Source organism: Accipiter gentilis, chromosome 3 (assembly GCF_929443795.1).
Source record: "Accipiter gentilis chromosome 3, bAccGen1.1, whole genome shotgun sequence".
Lineage (NCBI taxonomy): Eukaryota > Metazoa > Chordata > Aves > Accipitriformes > Accipitridae > Astur > Astur gentilis.
Genome location: NC_064882.1, coordinates 7,252,936 through 7,279,329, shown reverse-complemented (window position 1 = coordinate 7,279,329; position 26,394 = coordinate 7,252,936). Strand labels below are relative to the sequence as shown.

General features: G+C 38.0%; 1 long non-coding RNA gene across 1 annotated transcript; it reads left to right on the top strand.

The window, feature by feature from the left end:
* The first annotated feature begins 14,619 nt into the window (after positions 1-14,619).
* LOC126052883 (uncharacterized) lies at positions 14,620-26,148 on the top strand. Its single transcript, XR_007510175.1, has 5 exons — positions 14,620-14,670; positions 17,106-17,460; positions 18,366-18,508; positions 20,965-21,228; positions 23,749-26,148. It is a non-coding gene; the product is annotated as an uncharacterized LOC126052883 (long non-coding RNA).
* The last annotated feature ends 246 nt before the right edge of the window (positions 26,149-26,394 follow it).

Here is a 26,394-nt window from a genome sequence, read left to right as displayed (position 1 = left end):
GCGCTTTTTTTCCAGATAAGGTCTTAAATTTCATCAGACCTTTAAAAATCTTGCCTAACCTGATAAATATATAGCAATCTCTGTTTTTTTTTTTACAGCTGCTGAAGACTGGAAGGCTTTGATACTTTTATACTTCAATATTGTGTGACCATCACTGAGAACATACTGCTATTATTTTAATGACTGTTTCTTTTTCAGCGAAATCCCAGGCACGGTTACAGTTATGCACAAATCTCTATGATTGTGCTGCATTGCCTTTGTCAAAATAGCAAACATACATTTGGAATCAACATCTTATAGCAAAATATACACAAAAATAGAATTTATCAAATTTTACTTTTGATTTTCATAGGCTTCAACAGGATCTTTGGTTTGGTAGCATCCATATTCTTTTATCACTATCCAGATGAAGGAAGTACAAAACACAATTTACCAATACTGTAACTAATTATGACTAGTTATAATTTAATTACTGCTATTGGTCAGTGCTATCTTATTCAATCAAATTAGTATTTATGTATAGACTGGTAAAAGGCTGTTATTGACATTTAACAAAACACAAAAAATAAAACAGAATGAAGCTTGAAGCCGTATGTGGAGAATAAATAATAAATAAATGATCCAGGTTAGAAATTTCATAATGAATTTACAAATTCGGGTTTGGATTCGGGCACTTTTCAACATAATTTGAAGATAAATTAAATAATTATCTGACTGTTGCTAACCAAAATTTTATGGATAACATCAGCATTTAATTTTCTAGTAACCCATTAGTTATAGGATATTTAAAATGTGTCCAGGGGAGATTTGTTTTCCTACAGGTAGGGATTAGAGGAAAAATAGGGCAGGTTAGAGTTGAGGATATGAAAATGGTTGGAGTTATAACCATCGTGGCTGCAGGGCCATTCAGTGATCTGGAGTGTAGCTTGACTGTGCCCCAAGTGAAAGCATGCATGGACCCAAACATATCCTGTTTTGGCAATTTTCTGATTTGACAATTACTTGGTGCATGCGGACACTGGAATATGTGGGGTGTCTTGACACAGCACTGGATTTTTACAGTTTGGAAATTAAATGGGCAGCAGATCTTCCTTGTCACTGGTTCCCAGGATTGTCACAATGGATGCATTATATGGTATAAGATATCCAGCCAGCCAGGTTAAAGGAAGAAAAATTTCCAGAAAGGTCATGTTAGCTCTGTCTTTTCACTTTTCTCATAGCATCAAAAATGGGGAGCCAAAGGAAAGTCTTGCCTTCTTCCTCCTGCAGAACAAGTGCGGATAGCTCAGTCAATGGCCTCTCCTCAGCAATAAATATATGAGTCTGAGGACATTAGGTTTGAGAAAGGTGCTTGGCAAGACAGAAATATCTCAGAATTCTTACTAACACAGGCCCTATCAGAGCAGGGGTGGCTGACTGTTCTCAGCCTTGGGTCATATGCTGAGTCCTGCACTCACGTAGTGAAAATTACTTGTCTAGGAATGGGTTATTATGAATACACATTGTAACCTGCCTCTCACTACAGCTACTACAGTTCCGTGCCACTCTTTTACTTGCATGCCTAAATCAATTTTCACTGCATGCTTTATAGATGCTTTAATCCACATATTGGCATAGAGGACATCAGAATTGGAAAAAACATTCATCTATTGAATAAAATGCTTCCTACCTATGCTCCACCTTTCCAGACTTTTTTCATTTATCTCCAGGAAAAACACAGCAATCACCGTAGGTGCTTATTAAAAAAAAGGTGATGGTTCACGAAAATGCTCCTATTGCTCATTCTCTTCTCATGAGGGCAAGTGCAAAGCTCTTTGAAATATTTCCTCAATGAGTGGTTCAACAGGAAAAAGCACTGAGGTTAAAAAGTGCAGCAAAATCAAACTACAAGGCCTAAGAGAAGAAAGATTTGTGTAAAACTAACACAGCTTACTAGTTTATTGTTGATGTTGGATCATTGTATTTTATAACATACTTTACCGAATATATGATACTTGTAAATCTTAGAAGCAATGCTATTTTTTGCTTTCTGTTTATTTCTCCTTCATAAATCTATGGGGGTTTTGTAGCTTGTCTTTGTCACGCAGCGGAATTTTCATTTCCAAATGCGATTCCATTGGCGTATAAGTAATATTCATTTCTTTCATACCTTAGTGACTGCACTGAATGGAGAGTATTTTACAGAATGGATTTTATGAAAGTAAATGTAGTGTTTGAATGCCATAGCTAGCTAATAGGTGATATTCTTGTATCTCCTGCAACAGTTCATTTACCAGAAGTATAGGAGTGGATTATAATAGCAAATCCCAGTGTCCGCTAAAACTCACTTGAAACCTGAGATCTACACTTTCTGAGGGCTCTGCTTCTTTACCAGGTACTGAAAGATTGGTGCCACATTTGCAAATCCTCTGCATCCTCTTCCTGACAGAGCACCAGCTAGAATAAAAAATGGACCCTAGCTTCACAGCTGCATTTTTAAATGTGTAAAGCATGGATTATTGCCTTCTGTATTAATGAAAATCTTTAACAAGTCTTTCAGCAAACAAAATAATATTTCCCTTCTTCCTTTCAATCCCCAACACTTTAACAGTTACTCTGCTTAGCAGGGAACGTGGGTTATCAAGAAGCCTTCACTGCCCTTCAGTGAATAGTTAAATGTCTGCAAAGCATATACAAAATAGTATTTATCACTCCATCGTTATTACTTACAACTGTTCTGTTTGCACGATACATATAAATAAGCAGGCAAGTTTTCTGACTAGGACTGGGTACACATCTTCCATAACACTAACTAACTGTGGTATAATCTAATAGGAGCAGACTGTGGATGCCCTGGCAGGTAAACACCAGCAAATACTGTGTCTTGCTTGTGTTGTCACTTTCTTAGGGGTTGTGCTCCTCTTTTGCCCATCACTAGCTTGCCAGTACTCTGGGCAGCAACCCTTTTGTTTTGACTGCATTTAAAAATTCAGAGACAGAATAACTGGAGAGAAAATATTTAATGGTGTTAGCACTGTCTTCTCATTCATTTCAGATGACGTTGCAGAAGTGATTACCAGTTTTCAGAAGAAGCAGTTATTAAAGTAATATTTTAAAAGTACAACAAAATGCAACATAATCCAAGCCAATTTAGCAAGCGTTTTCCCTTGCAGTCGAAAACCAGAAAGTAAGTGGATTAATTAAGAGAAAACATTTTATTCCTTGCTTAAGGAAGCTATACAGGGACAACTGTAGTTAGCTTGCTTTAAAAGCACCTGTGTTCACAAGCATCCTAATTGCACAACAAATTACTTGGTGCCCTAGAAGTTAGTGAGTAATCTCCTCTCAAACAGGAAAACATGCCATTTCAATGCTACAGTACTGCCTGGAGTGAACCTATCTGCTACCTAGAAGTATTGAGTTGACTAACTGTGACAATTTGGGGATGCTGAAGTCATGGGTAGCCTCATCCTTACCTTGCCAATGGGGGAGCAACCTCATTCTCCATGGCTCAGCACGTGGCAGGGCCAGTTCTCAAAGAGCCACTTGCAGGTTGTACGCCCCAGTTAATGTCTTCCAGGTTTGAGTCACTGAAAGACTACCTGCATGCACTGCTTTTTAGAGTTTATTATCTATAGAGGAATAAATGGAAGATTGTGTTTTCCAGCTTCGATTTCACTCTTAATACCAGCCAAACCTAAAAATGAAATGTACTAATTCCTGCATTTCTGTTCCATGGGCTTTAGGCTCTAACCACCAGCAATCTTCAGCTCTTTTTTTGGAGCTGTTGGTGCCTCATTTACCATCATCAACCTTCATTTGAAACAGAAACCTATGTTCCTTGCCTCAAGATAGCAGGCATACACAGATATTCATTACTGGTGTTTTTAATATTAATTACATATAATAATCTAAAAAATATAAATAGTTCCATCAAACTATTATTATAAGAAATATATAATATGGCTATACTATACTAAAGAACATTTATATTATTTGCAGAGAAAAATATAATTTAAAAGAACTGAAGAGACATTGGGTCACTAATTCAGGAGTCTATTTAGGTTTCCCTGAAGGCCATGGGCTTTGCACAGCACTGAAAATAGAGTTAGGTTTATATATAGGTTTATATATTTGTTGTGTAAATTGTGAGGAATGTGTTATGTTCACAAAACAAGTAATCATAATGATAACATTTTCTTGTCCAACCTTTTCCTATTAAGGTGTATCTCACAATATTTAGTACTGTTCAGCTGCTGTAGTTCCTCACCTGTTTGTCTTAGGCATCTTTTAAATTTTGCACAGCACAAGATCTCCTTTACTTTGGAAAGACAGAGCTACTTTGCTGGACTTACAATGAGACATGCCAGCTCTGTGGTACACTTTCTTATTCTACTGCATTTCCTGGGTGCCATCCTTCCACAGGCTCCTTGTGCCTGGCTCAGCTCTGACTGTTCTGACCAAAATTCTTCCTGAGCTCTTTCCCTGATCATTCAATATGAATACTTTTTGGAATACATCTCTGAATCTGACAAGGCTTTGCACTCAGTGTTTCCCTTTATTTTGTCCCAGAAGTTCTTCAGAACATTTAATTCCTTCTCCTGCAAATGTTTTATTCTAAATTCAATGGCCCTATAAAGCTTCCTCCCATTTCTATTGTGTGGCAAATTCTGTTCATTCTTTGAGCTACAGTCAGTCTCTTAATGCTTGTTGCTATGTATTTTTGTTGTGGTTTTTTGGCCCATTTTACTTTCCTCTCTTTTCTTTTTCAAATCCAAACTGCATCATAATAGAGCTAACAACTTAATTTCTCTGTGTTCAGGCTTGGTAACATATAAAACTGAAATAGCAAACAGACATTGACTTCTGTCAATGTGCATAATAAAACTTATCATCCAGAGAGATTGAATATGGAACAAGACAAAGCTCGTATTCACTGAAACATGAAGCCATCGTTACAGCCACCATTATAGCCCTATATTAAGAAAAATTGCTGTAAATTAACATTTTGAAGAGATGGAATTAGAGGCCTAGGAAAAGCTGTTCATGTTTTATCAGGAAGCAAAGCTTTCAGTTACCGTACGACTGAGGCATCCTAAACATACTGTGCTTTTTTTCTTCTAGTCAGCTGGAGCTAGTCACAACATGCTGAGATTGATCTTATCCCAATTGTTACCCCTGGAAGGCTGCTTGAGGTAAGACCAGAATCAGACGTGATTTAAAAGATCTCTGTTCCTCTCAAACACTGAAGACAGAAGTCCAGGACATGGCTATTTAACCTATTCTTTGGTACCAAGCCCATGTTTCAGCCTGCCTGCTCAAACCATTGCAGCACCAACTTGCATCAGATTAAAACAACTTAAACTTTTTCCCTTTGTTGGAAGAATGTTTCATACTTTAGTCTTTATTCAAGTGTTTACTTTTTAAACAGCCACTTTTAAACTGAATGTCGCTGCATTTTGATTAGGACAATGATATGTTGCTGGGCCTGAAGAAAAAAACACACGCACAGACATGATTGTTAGTAAGTCTGACAACTCACAAATTCTAAACAAAAAATCTCCTGGTCTGGGATGTTGTGATCTAGCAGTTATTTATAATACTGTGATGAAGATGACAGAGGTTGCAAGATCATGTCCATTTATTTACAACTAAGAAGCTTAAAAACAAATATTGTTTATGGTGATGCACAAGCTTGGTTATCTAATTTTCCCTCTCATCAATCATGCTTGCTCTCTAGCATTCTTTTGAAGATCCTTTCACTAGAAGCTGACCTATAAAAATGAACATGTAGTTCTGTAAGTTATTTCTGTCTTTCCCTAATTTCCAGATTTCTTTAGCCCATGCAAGAAAGAAAGACTACATTCAAGCATATTTCTTCAGCCATTTTTCATTCAGCTTGAGGTTTCTGCAACCTTTCACACTGTCTGAAGATACAAGTACTGTTGTGAAGTACTCTTCTGGGGTTTGAATATGAAAGCACCAATGAAAACTTAAGCTATTGTACTATGTAGCTGGATGCAAACACAGCAATATTCCTTTCTAGTAGCTTATGACAGTAATTTGTCATTTGTACTAGCCTCTAACTTATTTCCAAATTCAGAAAAAATAATAATAAAAAATCCCCCAAATTGCTCCTGATTCTCAATAATGTAGGAAAATCACAGCTAAAATGTTTTGTTTTTTTTTTTCATGAAAGCCACATGGCTTTGGCTTTAGCTACTTCCATATGCTTTAGCATTTCAGAGTCAAGTTTTGATATGAATTAACAAGCTCCAAATTTAAAGTCGATGCAAAGCTTATTAAAACCCATATATTGAGAATTTATTCCAAAACCTGCTTTGAGAGTCTGCTTTTGAACTTTAGGGCATGCCTCAAGGCTCTATGCCGGGGCTTTTTCTTAAATATGAGAAATTAAAGGGATTGACTTTAACCTTCTTTCTGTAAAATCTTATCAGCCAATTAAATTAATACTTTGTGAATTTATTAAATTCCTTTTAATTTACTGCACACATTTTACATGCACATTTCACATGCACAATAGACTTAAATGTTTATTGATGTCAAAGGCTGTTTTGACTAAATTCACATTTAGTCTTAGTAAGGAAAGAAATTTGGGCTTAGTTTGTTTTATGTCTATGTTATGGGGATGGGAACCAAAATCCCTGATCCTCATCTCACAGAACACATAATAATGAACATACAGACTTAATTTGTTGTAATTTCTCACCCAAGCTGAACTGAGTGGGTTTTGGCAATGTGAAGAAAGCAGACCTTGATATTTGATGCCTGATTGAATACACATTATTAGACCCTAGACCAAGCTTCCAGAAGACTGGGAAGGAAAAACTTGTAGGCAGTCTGCATTCAAAAAACTGGGAGGCCAGGCTGCCTGCCATGTGTATATTTAGCTGTGTGAGGAGTATACTGTGGGGAGACCCAGCTGAAAACAGAGGTGTGGCCAGCAAATCTGCATGTTGTTCAGGTCTCCTATACAAAACCTTCAGTTATGCTAGCACATAATTTGTATTTCAGTGCCGCCTTCCCAAGAGAAAGATGGGAAAGCTGAGAATGAAGCCATTGAGGAAGCTTAATCCAAGATCAGGAAAATATTATTGCTTGTTGCTGCTTTATGCAGCAAGTAAATGTCATAATACAAAAAGAATTTCGTATGTCCTTATCCTAGGTATTCATCTGTCAAGTCTGGAAGCTGACTGTGATCTAAACTAAACTGTTTAAAATAGCTTTATTTATAGTATTATTGACCTGGAAGAGAGGTGATGAACACCATAACATGAAGTATTTTTAGTGAAAATATAGTCTCAAAACTATATGACTTTACAAAAAGTTTCTATTGAAATAGTTACTCAAAACATCTTAAAGAAGGAGATACATGTGAGAGAATACAGGGGAAAACCACATTTGAACAGAAGAAAAATAGATTAAATGATGAATGTAGGAAAAATTTAAATAAGGGGAAAGTAATAAGCTGGCACTTTTCCAAACCTGAAAAATACCAGTAATTTTCCATCCCTTAGAAATGATAACCAGTCACCTATTTTGCCAAAGAAATACTAATGTGCGAAGAGGAGGCAATACATTTAGAATTTATATAATGAGGCAATTTAAATTTATACAATGAGACAAAATGTCCACTGAGGTCAAAAGCATAAATATTATGTTTGTTCCTTACCACAGGTGAATTTATCAGTTCAATACTAAAACCTATTGCATATGTTTCCCTCAAAGACAGGCTAACACCAAAGAAGTTTGGATCTGCTGACAATTTGCATTTTTCATTTCAGTAGAGGCAACATGCTTCTATTTTATTTATTTAAACTCTAAATAACTAAATTACGTGCTTTCTTTAACACAGCAAAATGTCATGTGCAAATCTGATACAGATTAAAATACAGTAAATACAGTATTGGTTTTCCTTCTAAAGACAAAAAAAAAAAAAAAAAAAAAAAAAAAAAGAGAAAGAAAAAGCTGCATAAGCCAAAGGTTTAAGTAAAGAAGGTTTATGTGTAAATAATACACGCGTTTTTATACCTGCCTCATTTAATACATGAATAAGTTTTTTCCATGGAGGTAAAAATGAGCAGAGGTATCCTGAGAGGAAGATCAGCAAAATAAACTGTTCAGGGAGTTTTTCTATCTTGCCTATTTGGCTTGGGATTTTGGAAAGCTGCTCTGTTAGAGGAAATTCTTTCCACTCGGTTTGCTCTGCGAGGATGCTTTAGTGGAGACGAAGTGGCCCTTGCTGAGGGATAGGCCCTTCAAGGGCCCTTTGGCATCTGCCCTTCAAGCAGCTGTATAAGCAAATTCATTATATCCCCATATTCCTCCTCCCACGGATGGCAACAGCTTGATCCCTTCTCTGTGGACCACCAGGAGTTTCAGGGCTACCTCAGCAAGGTCCTTCCAGTGCTTCCTCCCAGGCACTAACTGAAGGTTGTGTGCACCACACGCAGCCTGTGACCGCACCACGTGGGCTGGGTTTTAGGGACCTGCCTGCCCCACACCATTGCTCCTCAGGGCCTTGTCACACAAGGGTGGGATGTGGGGGTGAAGGGCGAACCACTGATGGGAACTCTGGTGGCTTCTGAGTTTTTCAGACTCTTCCTTTAAGGCATCCTGGATCACCCATAAAACACCTGCACAGGGACGTCCTGCAGGCGTTAAGAGTGAGGGCTTTACGCGAGACAACAGCTGAGCATGCCTGCGCAAAGAATGTGAAGGTATATGTGCCTATTTGTAGCAAAAATCTATTTTGTCCAGTTTCTCTTGGCCATCCATCTGGTTCTGAGCAAGAGTCATGTCCATAAGAAATAACACGCTGAGCAAGAGCAGAGTCAGGATGTGCCCAGGGTGTCACCGGTTACATCTGCTCGCAGTGGCTGCTGAGACAAAAGTACAGGTTCTCCTAAATGCAATTGCTGGTCATCCAAGCACATGATAATTGGATGGTAAGACCTCAAGTTTTCATGCTAATCTGCTAAGCAGGTTTTAGTCATGTGGAAGCCCCAGACCAGTATTTGCCTGGAAATGCTGAATCAGAGGTCCAGGCAGTAGAGTTGACTGTCTACGATGGTACACATACTGATCTACTCAAGGTAGAAAGCCATCATCTGTGGGATGTTTTTTCCTTGTTGCTGTGTCCACATGTGAAACCTTTTGTGTGGATGTCTCACTGACACTCCTCTGCTTCAAGAAAGCACAAACATGATAGATGTTCTTACTACTCTTCCTCCCCAGCCTCCTGAGTACCCTCCAAGGCCAAGGCACTTTGGACATGCAGGCATTGTCACTCCAGTGGTGTCTCCAGCAATGTAGTGTAGATGTATGAGCTTCTCAGGAAAAAAAAAAGGGTAGAAGACGGGCTTTGGAAAAAAAATGTAACTAATGAATTACTGTAAGAAGGGGAAGATAACTTTGCCTTCTGGCACCTATAACAGCTGTCAGTAGGTGGGAGCAGGAGGATTCAAGATATACAGAAGCTTGCACAGAGAAGGAGGATTTCCTCCCACTTCAGACCTTTGAGGTTAATAACCTCTTTCAAGATCATGGTGCATGTTAACAATATTATTAGTAGTAGTATTAGTATTTGTATGGTTGTGATATCTATGTTAGTGCTTTCCAGTACATATAGTAAAACTATAACTTCTTCAAAGTTCCTGTGCTCCATAGCTGGACTCAGGAGAGAGATCTGGGTTTTGTGTATCTCAGGGGTCACTTTCTCTGTGCCAGGCAAAGTACCCCCTAAGGGATCAATTAAGTACCAACTCTGCATGTAAGAGAAACCTCAGGGAATTTACTTCTCCCCTACACCAGTTTTATTTGCACAGAAAACAATCTGTCCCAAAAACTTGAGACACAGTAGAAAATGCAGTCCTCTCTGCAGCTCCAATAGTGTAGTCCTCTGGCTTTCTATACAATCCGTATGTTGAAGCACAAATGATATGTATAGGGGCTTTGTGGAATTCTTAAACAGGAACGAAATCCAAGGCCAGCCATGACAATGCATAGGCTTGAAGAAGCACTGCTCAGGCTAATTGCTTTACCCAATATTTGCTTTTTTTCACCATGCAGACAAATGCATCACTAATGAGCAATAGTTATTTCAGTCTGGCTTTATGTGCAGCCTAGCTATTTCTATTTTTTAACCAATCTCCATACCTTGCAGGTAGTTTGTTTCAATCATGAAGCCAGTCAGCTTATGACAAAAGCATACCAGTATGAAGTGAGTGACTTGAATCTGCAAGCATAAATTTGAAACATCACTACAACAAGTTTCCAAACCCTTCATTCCTTATTCATTCTTGAAATGGAGAGACTGGGCAAGAGTAATAAATTCTGTGTTTTATTTGTCAGATTGATTTAACTTTATCTTGAGGTCTGAATTATTTCACTATTTATTAGAGAAAAAAATCATTGGTTAGCCCAACTATGCTATTTTTGATGCAAGTGTAACATTTATTTTGAATTTCAGTGTAAGATCTTTCCAGTAATTGATAGAATCATAGAATGGTTTGGGTTGGAAGGGACCTTAAAGATTATCTAGTTCCACCCCCTCACCATGACCATTGTTTCTTGGAAATCAGTTATTTGCATCGAACTATGAAATAAAAGTACATCTTTTTCTTTACTCGGATGTGGAACTCGCTCAAAGCCCTTTAAAGCATACTGACTGCTTCCATTAAATAATATTAAACAGTTTAAAGATTAACAAATATCAGCTTTCCTAAATTTTCTGATCCCACATGCTTTCTGAAAATAAACTACACACAGTGAAAGTTTTGCCTGAATGGGAATGGTTAGAACATACCCCCATCTGTTCCTGGGGGTGCCATAATGAAATAATTCATATTCAAATAAAAAGGACTTTATCTGATGAGCTTACCATTTAAGAACACAAATAGGAAGAGGACTCCAGATGCTCTTAATATCAAAGGTCGTATCTTGTTAAAATGAAAGTTTGCTGCACCTCATGTTAGATTGAGCTAGCTAGGCAGTGACAGATACATGTTTATATTATTATATATATATTATATATATATATAAAATAGGAATTAAAATGACTTTCTTATTTTCTCCAAAGAAACACAGAAGTGGACTAGTTGTTAAAAGAAATTTATCTTTTCATGTCGCAGTGCAAGCAGATATGGCTAGGATGTGTGAAAACCTTGAGTTTTAACTGCATATTTACTGCCTGACAAACCACAGGAGTCTTTCTCTGTTAATCTTCCATTCTGTAAAGTGGAAGTTGTATTCGACCCACATTTACTCTATGTAAGTGTTATGATGGAAAGTAAAAATATGTGAGTAGTTTGCAAATGTTATTACTACTTAACTACACTTATGCATTATTACCATATGATTCATTAATCTTCTAATGGATAGTTTGCTTCCCACTTGCACACTCTGTAACCTACTACCAGGATATATCATGACCAAATGGAAATTAATTTTTTTAAAGCTTAATCTTGGGTGTTAAACCAAATAATTTATTGTAGATGCATCCTGTGAGTCAGTAACTGTCCTGGAAACCTTTTTAGTTTAGCTGTAGCTCTGAAATAAAATTTCATTCATGTCACTGAATCAGCCAGATAAGACTCCAATTCAAAACTAAATGAAATTAGCTCAAAATTCTCAAAAATGTTCTCATTCGACTTTAAACAACTAGAATTTTACTTTAAAAACATTTCAGCTACCCAGTATATAAAGAGAAACATCACTTATGATTATAATTTTGGTTTTCCGAAGACCCTTACCAAGCTCTGCATCATGGTTAAAAAATGTGAAGACATGGCTGTAGAAACTGCCTCTGGGAGGTATAAAGATAAATTATAAGAACTAAGAACTCAGCTTGGGACTTGACATTTTTTTACCACATTTTTATTACAGTTTCTTGCTGTACAGATTGAGGCATGCAATAGTATGAAACTGTAGTATGAATAGTGCAAATATGAAAAAAGCCCCACAGCTGAGTATATCAACATTACGCATGTATTAAAACTTGTATTGATCATAATCTATTTCAAGCTATTTTCCCAATTTTTTTTTCTACTTTGATGCATTTGTTAGATTTTTCTGCCATCCGCCCAATTTGTGGGTCACTTCTGTAAAGTGCTGAAAACTCAACAGCCATTAAAGTCAGTAGAAGCAGGGCCTGTATTTGTCCCGTGGGACCAAGTCTTTCAGTATTAATGCCCCAACTTTCTGTTTACAAGATGCACAAATATTCATCCAGCTCATCCCTTCAAAGAATTTGCCTTAACCTATGCACACCCTCAGGTCATGATCCTGCATGGTTGCTAGGTGCTATATTCAGGGTATAAAAGTTAGTGCCTTGTTCAGGTAACTCCTCCAAACTTTAACCTGTTGACTGGAAATCTCATGATGTACGTCCTAACCTCAGCAAGTGAATTAGGACAAATATACATCTGAGCTAAGGTAATATGGGAGCTTCTTTACTGAGCATACCCAGCTGATCTTGCTTCTGTAAACTTTATTCTGTTCTATTCTTTTCTTCCTTCATGGGCTAAATTATGCGTAAAAGCCAGAATATTTATATTTTGCAAGTTCTGTTTAGAAGTTAGAACTTTTTTACTAAAGAGAAAACTAATACACTGATCATTGATTTAATCAGAAGCTTCAATTAAAAAAAAAAAAGAGAAAAAAAAAAGGAAGATCCTTGATGTTTGACCCTAGGTCTAAAATGCATACAGGCTGAGAAGTATTTTGGGGAAGAAAAATGACATGCAAATGTAAAATATGACTTCTTTTTACTAGTGACATCATCAGGGCTACAGGTAGATCCATTAGTGAAAATAAATAATGCAACCCCGTTGCTAACATTTCAGGCCTTCACTTAAAATGTAAATCTCTAACAGTGAAAAAGAAAAAAAAAAGAATAAGCTCATTTTTGGTGCAGGCTGGCATGAAATTGTTCCTTTTCACTGCTAAAAGCATTTGCATCTCAGTGCACACTAACTCTCTATTTTCTTTTCCAATGCCCTCTAGTGCTAATTGAAGATTTTTTTACTAACTGAATATGCAGGAAATGCCTACCAGGAACCCAGAGCTTTTGAAATGAATGAAGTTTCTTGCTAACTTGTTACTTAGTGCCAGCATTTGGGCATCATTAGTAAACACATGTCCTCCTCAAGTTAGCTGAAATTAATACAGCTTAGATTTAAAGATGACTCAGAAAGAGTGGGTGTAATTCCACACATTCAGATTAAAAATGTATTGATGAAGCAAAATTGTGTGCTGTAGATATAAATCTGTAAGAAAGATTTTGCAAAGACATGAAAATAAATATCAACACCTAAGTTTTTGCTGGCTTGTTGCTCTTATCTTTTCTGGCAATCTAATTTTCAAAATTGGCTTATTATGCCTAATTTTTTTTAAAGTTACACCTAATGAAATCACCTATAGTAGTTGAGTAACATTGCTGTCACACTAGGGAAGAGTGAAATAAAGCATCTAACTTACGCAGCATTTGTAGATTGGCAGTACAGATTTTATTGGTTTAATAGTTGTGACTCAAACCAGTAACTCCTAAAAAAGTAGATTAATTAATTCTCATATGTTGTGCTTTAACCCCAGGTGGCCAACTAAGCCCCACGCAGCCACTCACTCACCTTCCTCACAGTGGGATGGGGGAGAGAATCAGAAGGGTAAAAGTGAGAAAACTCATGGGCTGAGATAAAGACAGTTTAATACGTAAAGCAAAGGCCACGCACACAAGCAAAGCAAAACAAGGAATTCTTTCACCACTTCCCATGGGCAGGCAGGTGTTCAGCCATCTCCAGGAAAGCAGGGATCCATCACGCGTAACCCTTACTTGGGAAGACAAACACCATCACTCCTAACGTCCCCCCCTTCCTCCTTCTTCCCCCGCTTTATCTGCTGAGCATGACACCATATGGTCTGGGACATCCCTTGGGTCAGTGGGGGTCAGCTGTCCCAGCTGTGTCCCCTCCCAACTTCTTGTGCCCCCCCAGCCTCCTCGCTGGTGGGGTGGGGGGAGAAGCAGAAAAGGCCTCGGCTCTGTGTAAGCACTGCTCAGCGGTAACGAAAACATCCCTGTGTTATCAACACTGTTTTCAGCACAAATCCAGAACATAGTCCCATACCAGCTACTAGGAAGAAAATTAAATCTATACCAGCCAAAACCAGCACATTATATTAGATTAAACCCACATGCATTTCACTGTCATCAAGAATAAACTCATCAGATGATATGCTTTAAAGCCAGATATACAACCTATTTAGGAACCTATCAAGATCTGGAATTGATTTTCTTTTTTAAGTTAAAAAGTAAGAATTTCTTATTAAAAATGCCTCTTTGGGCTTGCTGTTTCAAAATGTCTCTGAAATATAAAGAGTGTCCCAAAAGCAGAAAATGAATCTGTGAGGAAAACTATGCAAAACAAATATGGGGAATATGTGGATGGAGAAGAGAATCACTGCTGGGGTGGGGAAAAATTCTGGGTGGCTTATTAAATAAGCATACGGGTGCACTAAGGCACGGAGAGCTTTTTACAATACCGTTGGTGGAAATTGTGGCAGCAGACTGAAGAATGAAGTGGGATTAAGTAGCACTTTGCATTTTGTGTAATACTTCTAGGTTTTCAAACTACATGGAGATATTGATTAATAAAGCCTCACAACCACATTCTCGTAAGTACTCTTATCCCAATTTTATGGGGGAGGGAAGCAAAGATGTGAAAAATGAAATGCCTTGTGTCACTGAGTCTCTGGCAAAGTTGGGAACAATTTAGGTCTCCAACCTCACTGTTAGGTAGGCAAAGAAGAGTGATGTGTTTCCATGTGTTAACAGCTAGAAATGAGGTTGACTTCACTATTTAAATCATCTCTAAAAGTTGTTGCTTAAAAAGGCTGAACAGAAATAGATTTCTCTTAGCTATTGCTACGGTTTCACTACAGTAATGTCTGAAAAATTCTCTGTTGCTAATGCAAATAACGCTTCTGTGAAGCTGGTATTAGTTACTGTTCCCATTCTGTACCTGGGGAAATAAACCAGGGAAGGTTATGTTCCCATTTAATCATGGCCGGTTTTCAGAAACTCCCCAGTGAAACCTGCAGCCCACCAGTACTCGGGTTTCTGCTGGTACGGCAGTGTGCTGCTGGGCGTGCACACAGCGCTGGTCAACTTGCAATAGCATGCGGTCGTTCAGAGTCTCTGCCTGAGCTATGAGCTATCACGATTCATCAAGACAGTTGTCCTCTGAAAGTGCGAAAGGGCAGGCAGATGTCTGTATATCAATATGTTCCTGGATTGTTAAACCATTTTGTTTTGTCGTTCTGATTGGTATGGATATGAATTATGCATATGACAAGTTAGATCACTCGAATAGTCTTGCCTTCTCATCCTTAATCTTCCTTTCACTAACCGTCAGACTGCTGTGTCTGAATTGTGTCGTCATTTTCACTCAAGAAACGCATTCTGGCTGCAGAGTTTCATCCCTCATTACCAAAAGCAAAAGACTACAGCATCAATGGTCTTTGTCTTGTTGCTGAAAGTTATATACATTGGTGGGAAATTGGACTGATCAATGTGATAACACAGATTTTAAAAGGCCATTTGAAGCTTCTGTGCCCAAGCATTTAAATAGGTCTTCTGATGCCTGGACCCAATAGTCTGTACCTGTTTCCTTTGAATTTCTTACATCCTGTTACTTCTATGTGACTTCAGCCGGCTGTCATGGAACAGTGAATTGATTTTGCTCTTCTAAAAGAATAGTCTTAAATAGTGGCAGTCATCTTATCAAGCTTTTTACATAAAGACTTTTCAGACTTTATTAATTTAAATTCACATTAGAGGCCTTGAGGGCATGTTCAGTAGTCATTTTTTTCAATCACTTTTGCATTGTGTTTATTTCCCCTAAAAAATCCCCCAAGGCAGGGCTGTGTTCCTGACACATTTCAGATTTCATCTCTTGGGTTTTGGCCTGTCTTCCTACATATATCCTGTTAGTTTTACTGTTGCCTGTCACCTTGTGCGTAAGCTAGACCGAACATAGAGAAGCCCCAAGGAAATCCTTGGCTCTGGTCTTTTGAGGGAGGAGAATACAGGTTGTGATGTGCAGGAATGAGGAAAGAGACTGGTTTCATCTGGCTTGCTCTTCTGTGGAGAGGACAGAGTAGCTTTTGGAAGTGCTTCCCTAGGTGGAGTGGCACGTCTTCAGTTTAACCTGCTATTTATTCAAACCAAATACTCTCCGTTTACTTAGGACCAAATTTCTTGTACCCAGAGCTGCATCTAAATAATGTTGTTAGAGGTGAAAATGAAGAAAGAGACACTGGCCTCATCTGGTGAAAGGTAGTAAGCAATCCTATAATGAGAAAAAAATGTAATCTGTACAGTACTGAAATTGCTTCAAACATCTGAAGAGGCAGTGCTCAGACTTTTTCCCCTGTCACAAATCATCTGTAGGCAAATAATAAGCATGGATGTTCTGGTAGAACAGTTGACTATTAAATACTCTAATTGAAAATGGAGCCATAATAGAAACATTTCTGTTTGAAGTCCTAATATGGGTGAAGATGACAGGGTATTAAATATATGTTGTTCATTTTCAGACAGCTTGTGAACAGGAGTGGTATAACTGGTCTTTTTGGCATGAATCCATTGCATTGGTTAGTAAAATGTTTCAGCATGGCAGCCTACTAATTTGATTAAACGGCACCGATTTCACTATACAGCCATAATATAGCAGCTTTTAAAAATTTCCTTGTCATTTTTTTCCCATTTGATGTTGATGTTATTGTGAACATATACTATGTCTCCCTGGAAACTCTCATGTAGTGCTGAAAAGTAAAGCACGGACTTAATCTCCGTGACTGATATATATTATTTATAAAGTCTGGTTTAATGTATTCTGAGCTAGGGGATCAAGCTATTTCTCTGCCTCTCTATCTGTTGTTTATGGGCTACTGACCTTCAAAATATCATTTCTTATAAGACAACGCAGTGGTTTATGTAAGTCGATAGACAAATAGATGGGTTTCTATTAATAGGCTGATTGCTGTGACTGAAAAATTTAGTTATGCAAATGAACAGTCTTTTCCTCTTTGCTGAATTAATTATTAAGGAAGAAGAACAGAGACCAAGGCACAAATTTTCAGCAGAGGTGTAACTCAGCGTTTGCTGGTCCTTGGTGGGAGCCTGCCTGTCCTCCTGAGCCGTGTCCATCCTGGCCCGTGGCTCAGGAGCTGCCCAGGCCAGCCAGTGCCCGGCTCTGGAAGTCAGGGGAGTTTCACTCCCTCTCCAAGGCCGAGGCTCGGCGTCCTGGAAAGCCTGCCGCGGGGTTCCTTTGAAACCAAGCACCACAAATTCCATCCACAGCACTTTTTGGTCAACCACATGGAGGCGAGGACCTGCCTGAAAGCAGCAGGGAAGACTTCAGGCATCTCATCCCTCCGGATTAACTGAGGCAGCACTGGAAGGTGATGAGGAAAAAATAATCTGGCAGCCCCGGTTCGTTTAGGGTTAAATGAATCAAAGTCAAGCCCGGCTTGCTGGGCTGCTGCTAGGCAACAAGTAACTTTCTGCATTCAGAAGTTCCCTGCTAATTGATTCCTGACACCATTCCCTGTTGGTTTGTATAAATAGAGAGCTGTTGCTGGGGGGAGGAGAGGAAAGCTGGGGTGCGAGCGAGCACCCCGCTGGCCCGGCCCCCCCAGGTAGGTCGGACGTGCAGAGGGTCACCTCCCATCAAGGAGGGGGTTCAGTCGCTGTAGGGGATGGCAACCATTTTGAGGATTCATACCTGATAAAGCAACACTGATGTTAAGGAGCAAAGAAATCTACAGGAGCCGTAGGAAATATCGCAGTACGTCAGCCCTTTAATACGTGTCCACCGAGCACACGTCTTTTGCTTCCACTTGTTCCTTGCTCATATGTAAGTGACCAACAAAAGAATTGGAACCAGCCTTCCTTACACGGCTAATATTTTGCAGGCTGGCAAATAGTGAGTGTAGCGTCACCGGGATATCCTCCATGTGGAAGCCTAAAAGCACACAGCGGGGAGAGCTGGAGCAGGGATTTATAGGGGTTGGAGATACTAGGAGAGTCAGGCTAATGGAAAGAAAGGAGAAGCTTGCCTGAAGGAAAAAAACAAGCCCAGCAAGGTGTCTGAGTGTCAAAATCCTCTTTTATTGATGGCTCACTTCTGGAGTCTTTATTATATTGGCTCTATGCCTAACCCTGATAAGATTTTACCCTCACCAACAACTGCAAGACTCAGGCATTTTAAAGACTGCTTCATGAATTAAACTATTGTTCCTTATAAATAAACTCTTAATTCTTTTTTTTTTTTTTTTTTTTTCCTCATACATTATTTATTCCCTAGCTCGCTCTTCTGCTGCAGAGAAATGAAAGGCAGAGAAGGAGGAGTGCAGAAAGGAAGAGAATGAAAATGGGATGTTTCAAAGATGATGGGAAGAACATGATTGGTTTTTGACAATGGTGAAAATTCCCTTTCATGACACGGAGGTAATTGGCAGATGTTACATGTCTATATCTAGCATGCACATGCTAAAACTTACATTATATTCTTACTTTGCTTCCTTTGTGACATGATAGAAAAACATGCATTATTACACTCTTTATATATATATTTCCATATTTTCTTGCAGATGTTAGGGGCTATTTCTTTCTTCTTTGACATCCTCTCTGAAGTGCTGTGTTGCAGTAATGCTGATATTGTGCTGCTCAGGTGATATGCTCCCTTAAACAGCTGGGAGGGTGGGGGGGTGAAAGGAAATAGTTTTTCAGAAATATATCGGTTCTCAAGCATATTGAGTGATAACAGAAAATACTTTGGATTTTGTCATTCATTTCACTTGGCCAATGCCTTCAAACAGGGTTTCATTATTATGTTAAGGGAGTTGTATTTAATTGCTAATGACCATATTCATCCCCTTGCTAGATGAGATGGAACTATTGCCAGTGAGCACTACGTGATATTTTTTATAGTTTCGTTTATAAATCAGTAGCTATTCCATGCATATTTACATGTTGGAAAGATTGCATTAATACATTTTGGCATGCTTTTCAAATATGCTGCTACTGCGCTTTTTTATATCTGATTACCTCTCACTACTTTTCTTTTTTCTTTAACAGTGACGAAATCTATTTAAAGAGCAAATAATAATTTTCTATTTTTTATTAGAATTGCAGATTGTCTGTGTAAGGTACAAGAGAGAAGAAACAGGAGACTTGACTAACATATACTCATTTATAAATAAGTGCATCCTGGTACACTTATCGTTTTTAAAATAGAAAAGCATTCTGAAAGTATTTAGGCAAATTTAAATCCTGACCTCTGCTGTTTGCAATTCCTTGTGGAACAGCAAAAATGAAATGCACTACCCAAGACCAATATGGGGCCAAGAGAAAAATCAAGCTGACGTATTTATTCCTTTTTCTTTAAAAATTACATCTAGTACTCTCTTGATGCAAAATAGTTCTGCTGCCATTTCATACAGGCTTCCAAGAAAATCTGAATAAATTCTTCCAAAACCACTTCTTTTTTTCAGATTTAGACCGATTTTATCTCCAAAGTTATGTAACAATATAGATTGCATATAATCTAATTTACACTACCTAGTTATTCAGAAATATCTACCAGTCGGATCAGTACTCTAAACCTTACCTTTTGCACGTACCAGTGCTGCTAAACTGGCCCTGAACTCTTCATAATTTCTGAATATTTAGGACTCACTGTATAATACATGCTTATCTGGATAGTAATGTAAAGTTACTTTTTGCAGAAACAGAACACCTGACAAAAAGCCAGTGGGCTGCTCACTCCCTCATGGGAAACCTGAGAAGCCCTTCAGGGAGATACAAAGATTCATCTCTAGTGTAATTACAGGGACTCCTTAGAGAGTTCACACATGAGACCAATTAGGCACAGTCTGTGCATTCCCATTGCAATGTTTTTCTGTCTCATCTCTCTGCCACCCTTTGCCACTTTTTGCAGTATCTTTTCAGGCTTTAAAATCAAATTTGCAATCCACAAGATGGAGATGAATTAAACATTAGGTAAAATAAGTTAAGGCCTACACAGGAGATGAACATGAATACCCCGATCATGCCTGAAGAGCCAAAGCACATCTACACATGCTTTAAAAAAGGATTTTAATCTTAGACAATCTTTGGCAAGATTAACTAAAAAGGAGACAGCCACTGTTGCCAGTGATGTCTTGCCTTTGTTTATGTTGTTTTAGGAAAGAAAATACAAGTTAATTGTTATATCAATTTTCTGTAATCATTCTGTATTGTTAAATATTGTTTCTGTTAGAGGAATAACTATTTATTTTATTGTTGTTATTAAAATATTGGTGCACTGCAACAAAAAGTTAAACGATGACTTAAATGTTCCAGAGAAGTTTTTAGCTCTCCTTTTATATTGAATCTTAAATAGAAGGTAATTGCAATGATGACTTTGAGTAACCTCAGCTTAATGAAGGAGTTGTGACTGTCTGCATTTGGAATTCTTGTGAGGCAATCATGTAATAGATAATAATATCTACTGGGTTCTAACATCACCATATAAGCATTATTTATGACTGCTTGCTGGCAAAGCAGTTACTCCATTTTCCAAGCCAAGTTGCGGTGAAAATTCTGGCGGCAAACAAAAAAGAGTCTCAAAAAATATGTATGTGAAATAAATAAGATTTCAGCCTTTTAGACATTATTGACAAGAAAAGGTGAATAGCGTCGCAAACTGTTACCTTTATTAATCTCTTTGTCACTCGTTCTTTTGGATTGTGGCACTAGGGTAAAGAAGGTAAGGTGCAAAGGTAAATAACTTCCCTCTGCTTTAGACCAAGGTGATCTAAACTAATCTTTTTTTTTTTTCAGTACTACATATTTCATTGCTGTTGGAGAGGCTTTATTTAATATGTAAGACTGAAATCTATATATCTGTGATCCCTCAACAGTGTGCTGAAGAAGTGCAGGGGCTTCATGTTCACATTCAGCCTTACCCTGGTGCTATCGGTCTCTGTGACAAGCATTAGTGATAGTGTCCCTGGGATGATCCTCAGACAGCTTCACCTCATGTCTCATCATGCTACCCATGAAGAACAGGTTTCCTTCTGAGCTGCCACTGTCTACAGAAGTGGCCAGGAAACAATCAAGACAGGTATATCTGGTCCAGCCGTTCCCGAAAGAGCACCCACGAGGGTCCGACATCTGCTGACCAGGTAGGGAATATGGACTCAGGGCGAGGGGAGCACCCACGATGTGAAGTTGGACCTGTCTTCATGCTCCTTTCGGCTTGTGTCCAGAAAGATTGGGGGGCCTGACACTATGCCATGTGCACTCTGGCTTGCATGACTGCAGAAATCACTTATATCAGCCACACCAGCCCCGCGGGCAGCCAGGCTTGCCCCCATCTCCTTCTGATGCCAATTTCCCTCATGCTGTCAAGCTCATGGTGAACATCATCTGCCTATGAGATCCTGCCAGAAAGGATATCGTCCTGGCCAGAAGCCTCACGGCTACACAGATGAAACCGAGTACAGTAAAGAAGGACTAAATAAATATTTCATGCTTGCTGCAATGTGATTTTTAAGCAAACATAGTTTCATAAAAGCAAGAGAAGGATGAGTCAGCAACTGATTTTATAATCAGTTTTGGAGTTTTTTGAAGAACTGTCTGTTACTGGCATAAGAGTATGATCATTTCAGAGTCTCATATCCAACACATTAAGGAGATATTTGAGGCAGAGTCCCGGGGTGTTTTAGAAATCTCAGGGACAGAGAGGAGGACTCCCACAACACCAGAACCACTAAAGATTCACGGAAACTAAGTGCACACAGAGTAAAGAAAAAGAATACAATAATATATTGCCAAACCAGTGCCTATATTTTGCCAGGCTCCAGCAATGGGAATGACACAGAGCATGTTGTACAAGCCTAACCAAATTCCCATGGACAGCAAGTTGAGATCTCACATCCTGTCCACCCTTTCTCAACGCTGTTGTAATTTTCCTTGTCTGTTAAATAAGCAAGTAGCGCAGAAACCCTCAAAGGTCTAATGCTGGTAGTCACTATAGAAAGCACACTAAGACAAGCAGAGAGTCTTAGAATAGATGGAGCTGTGCAAAGGTACTCAAGGTAGGAAAAACAGGCACAAGTAATGGAAGGAGAAAAGGAAGCAGACAGAGGAGTTTGCTTCGTGAAAGTTTAAAAGTGGAGTTTCATTCTAAACAGAGTGTTGATCAGCTAGTTTGGGGTGGGAGAGTTGTTTTTAAAGTGTGAACTTCTGTATTTGCAACAGAATTTCCAGGCTGTTAAGAAGTAATTACTGGTTGTGTTTACTGTCACTGTGTAATTGTAAAAAGTTACCAACCAAAATGTGTGGGAGATGAAATATCTTCGATGACAATATCCCTTGCTAAAAAAAATAATTGCCTTTTCCTTGCCCACTAATCATCTGCCAAACAGTAGTTCACATTGGAAATGTTCCATTTTTTATGCTAATGCTACTTGACAGTAACTGAGATTTCAGCACTGGGACCTATATAAGCATCTCAGGAGAAATTCAGAATTGTCTGTCTTAGAGCTGGGAGAATGTACAAAATATTACTTTTAAGGAACAAGGTTATGATTTGGCTATTTTTTAAATAGAACTAAAACTACTCACATACTGCATAAAATAGTCTAAAGCTACGTGTAATGCTAGAGATAAAATTGAACCTAAGGGCCTTAGTCTCTGCTCGTTTCCACCATGTCTAATGAAGTCTGTGGAACTACAATACTGTATGAACAGTTTGAAAGAATAATAACTATTGTATTAAATAGTGAATACAATTAATAGTTTAGGAACAAATAACTTGTTTCAATGAAAAATGAATGAAAAATGTTTTTCCTTCTGTATACCATTAGGATGCAGGAATTATAGCTGACAGACATAAAATATCCAGGGAGAATCACAAGAATACATCATCTTTTGCAGTGTTCACATTTTAGAAAGAAAAACAAAAGATGTTGAGAAGGCAGGTTAAAAAGCAAAGGAAAAATTGTTTACATTCCTTCAAAAAATTTCCTCTGCTTTTTCACATTTCAGATGTTTAAAGTTAGGAATGTTAAAATGGCATAAGAACACACGTCAGTACTGAATCAGATAAAATGCACATCTAATGCAACATCTTGTCTCTTGGCCATAGTCATGCCTAAGGACAAATAAAAAACCAACAAGGATGGACGATATGATGCTTCACAAGCATGCAAGTGATTTGCTTTCACTGCTTAGGGGTCACTATATCTCAAATGCTGTATTTTATTCCTCGAATAACATTACTAAACAATTAGAATTGTACTCAGAGAAGTAATTCATGTAGGATAAACAATTCCCACTAAGTAACAAAGACTTCTGTTTATCAAATACCTGTTGTGCTTCATAAAATATGCATGCCATTGTTTAAGAAAACAGGTAGCTTTTATAGCTATACATGAAAATTTAATATGACTCACAGATTATCATTGATATTGTCTTTTGTTCCCATTATTGAGGTTGAGAACTATTGCGCTAAAAATTCAAGCAACAGTAAAAATCTTTGTAATACTAACAATCTCAACATCACCGATATCTGCTTTCCATGAATCTTGCTTGATTATAATATAAACCAAAAGGACAATAAATGTTTGTACTGAATAAAAGCCAAGGATACTGTGTAAAATGCACTGCTGCTGCTAACGTAATCTTTCTCTTATTTTAAGTTGCTCTGCTCAGGGCACACCAGCTCTTCTGGACGCTGTATCTGGAGATTACTCTTGCTGTTGGCCTGGTACCCAGAGAGGTATGCCTGGAGAGCATGCTACGGTTTCTACTGCCTACTTCTCTTCTGTCACCTGCAGTGAAACAGCCTTCACACTCATCAGACAGCTATGGATCAAAAAGAGCCTCTCTGTATAGGCAAGCTGATCCCTATTTCCTATTCACATCACATCATGTGCTCAGCTGGATTTGTTTTATGGTTTGAAGAGATTTTAATAGGTTCCTCACCTCATTTTTTGACTAGGTTGATCCAATAGCTCAATCTAATATTTGTTTATAGGTCTTGCCTCCCTTTGCTCAGCAAAGTTCCACCAATCTGCTAAGTCTGTTTTCCTCTAATTTCAGTATTTATCAAGGTTTGAAGCAAATAGGTGCTCATCTTGCAGGAGGTTACACCACCAGGTACACTTGTCCGCCACATGAACAACCATTGAGGAAAGTTTGGAGAAGATGTGTACAAATAGAAGGGATTGTTCTGAATCCCCAGCAAGCACTGTGCGTGCTATGTTCACGTTGAATTAAGAGACCTTTCGGTCTGAAAAAAAGCAGCTGAATAGTGGTGCTAAATTAGCTATTACTAATAGATATCCCTTACAGCTAATGGAAGGAGAAAAATTCTGCAAGTTTTAATAAATGTTACTCAATCAGAAAATAGCACATTTCTTCCTTTTCTACATTTCTTTCTTCCAGACATTTTTTCTAACATTCTTCTGTGTTAATTCAGAAAACAAACTGGTAAAATTAGTAATTATCCAATAGTAGCAAGTCTTTAAGTGTATGGAAATGAGCATCAAGAGCAAAAAACCTATGCAATAAGTGGGTTATATCTGTTAAATAGACCACTTTGTCATTGCAACATGCCATTTACTAATTTCAGTTTTTTTTAAAAAAATGTGACTGCCCAAATTAGTAGTAATTATTATTATATCTACATATGGGTGTGCAAAATCTATGCCTTGTGGCTCCTGAAACTGACTTCTGTTTCAGCTGTCAAAGCCTAATGCTAGCATCAGTCCTTTATTTTGACATGACATTTTTTTAAATTGTTCTGAAAAGACAATGAATTGTGTATTGAGAGTAGTACAATTGCCACTTTGAAAACAGCCAACCCTGTTCTTGAAAAAATTTACTTCATGGAGCACTGGCAATGCTTCAGTGAGCAGTAAGTATAATATTATCTGGTTTCCAAACCAAGGTTACATTGTAGAGATAATTAATGACTGTGAAAACATAAAGAGGTCTGTTATATATCCACCATAAAAATAATAATAATTGTAAAACATGTAAAATATGCACAAAGAAATATTCCTTTTTTTAATTACTGAAAGCATATCCTTGTTGAAATATAGACACATCACAACACAAAGTGCATGCAGCAATAGTATTTCATATAGTGATCATGTTTTGTTTTATATAAGGTGGGAAAAAGAATGATTTCACCATTATGCATTACTTTCAGGACAGAAGCTGTTCTTTGGTCATTTTATGAGCATCTGTGCTTTATCTAAATAGCTATAGGATTTCATAAAGTTTGAGTGCTTTAGCAGTATCCTGAAGTTTTTCTGAAATTTGTGAGCATACTGGAATTGACCTGAGTATTAGAACCTGCCAAAGCACAATACACTCTATGCACAATGAATATTTGCTGAGGTAGACTTCTAGCAAAATAGGAAAATTGAGATGTCTTTGTAGTGTATCAGCCTGCAGTAACAACATGTTTGAGAGATACTCAAATGATGTAGAGGAGATGGCTGGTAGGAATAATAATTTTGGCAAAGGTGATGCAAAGGAAGTGCCAAATAGCACAGATAACCTCTCAGCCTTAAACAAATCTAAAAACCTTAAATCTGAAATGTTTTTTTTTTTCTCATGGTCTTATCTTCAGAATTCATTTATTCCCCTTTCTTGTGCTTATTCTTTCCTGAAATGATGCAGGATAATTGTAAATATTCTTGAGCCAGGGTGTATCTGTCCATTATAAGAGGGATTTAATGTGGGTTGGAGCGTGGAAATAAGTTGCATATTGTCATTGCAGAAAATTTTTCTCTCACATGCCTTCCCAAAATGTAATGATAACTCCATATTAAAAGCTTGTACTCAGCTATTATCACTGAGCAGACCTCTCCTGAAGTGGTTGCCAATAATCTCATTTACCACCTGAGAAACTGTTCCTTTTATGCACCTAAAGATTTCCATGTAGCAGAGGTGGAATTTGGTTTGCACAACTTTCAGCTGCAAAACAGACAAATATTTGATATTGTCGGGGTAGTTTTCAAAGATACTATGATGTTTGTACTTGCTTCCAAAAAAGTCCACAGCAACTCTAAATGCATACAACTATACACTTATGTTTTACTTCAGGGTATCCTGACTTGAATAAGCCACAGAAAATCTTTTCTATTTCTCAAATGGGAAAATCTGGAAATGAAATCCTTCCATTTCTCTTTCCTACTTTCCTTTTCCCACTTATTTACGGACCTTTCAATCCCACTCTTTTTTCTCTTTCATCCCTTCCCACCTTCCTGTTCCCTGTTATTCATCCTCCTGTCTTTGTCTTTTCCTTTCTAAATTTCTCTTTGTCTTTTCCT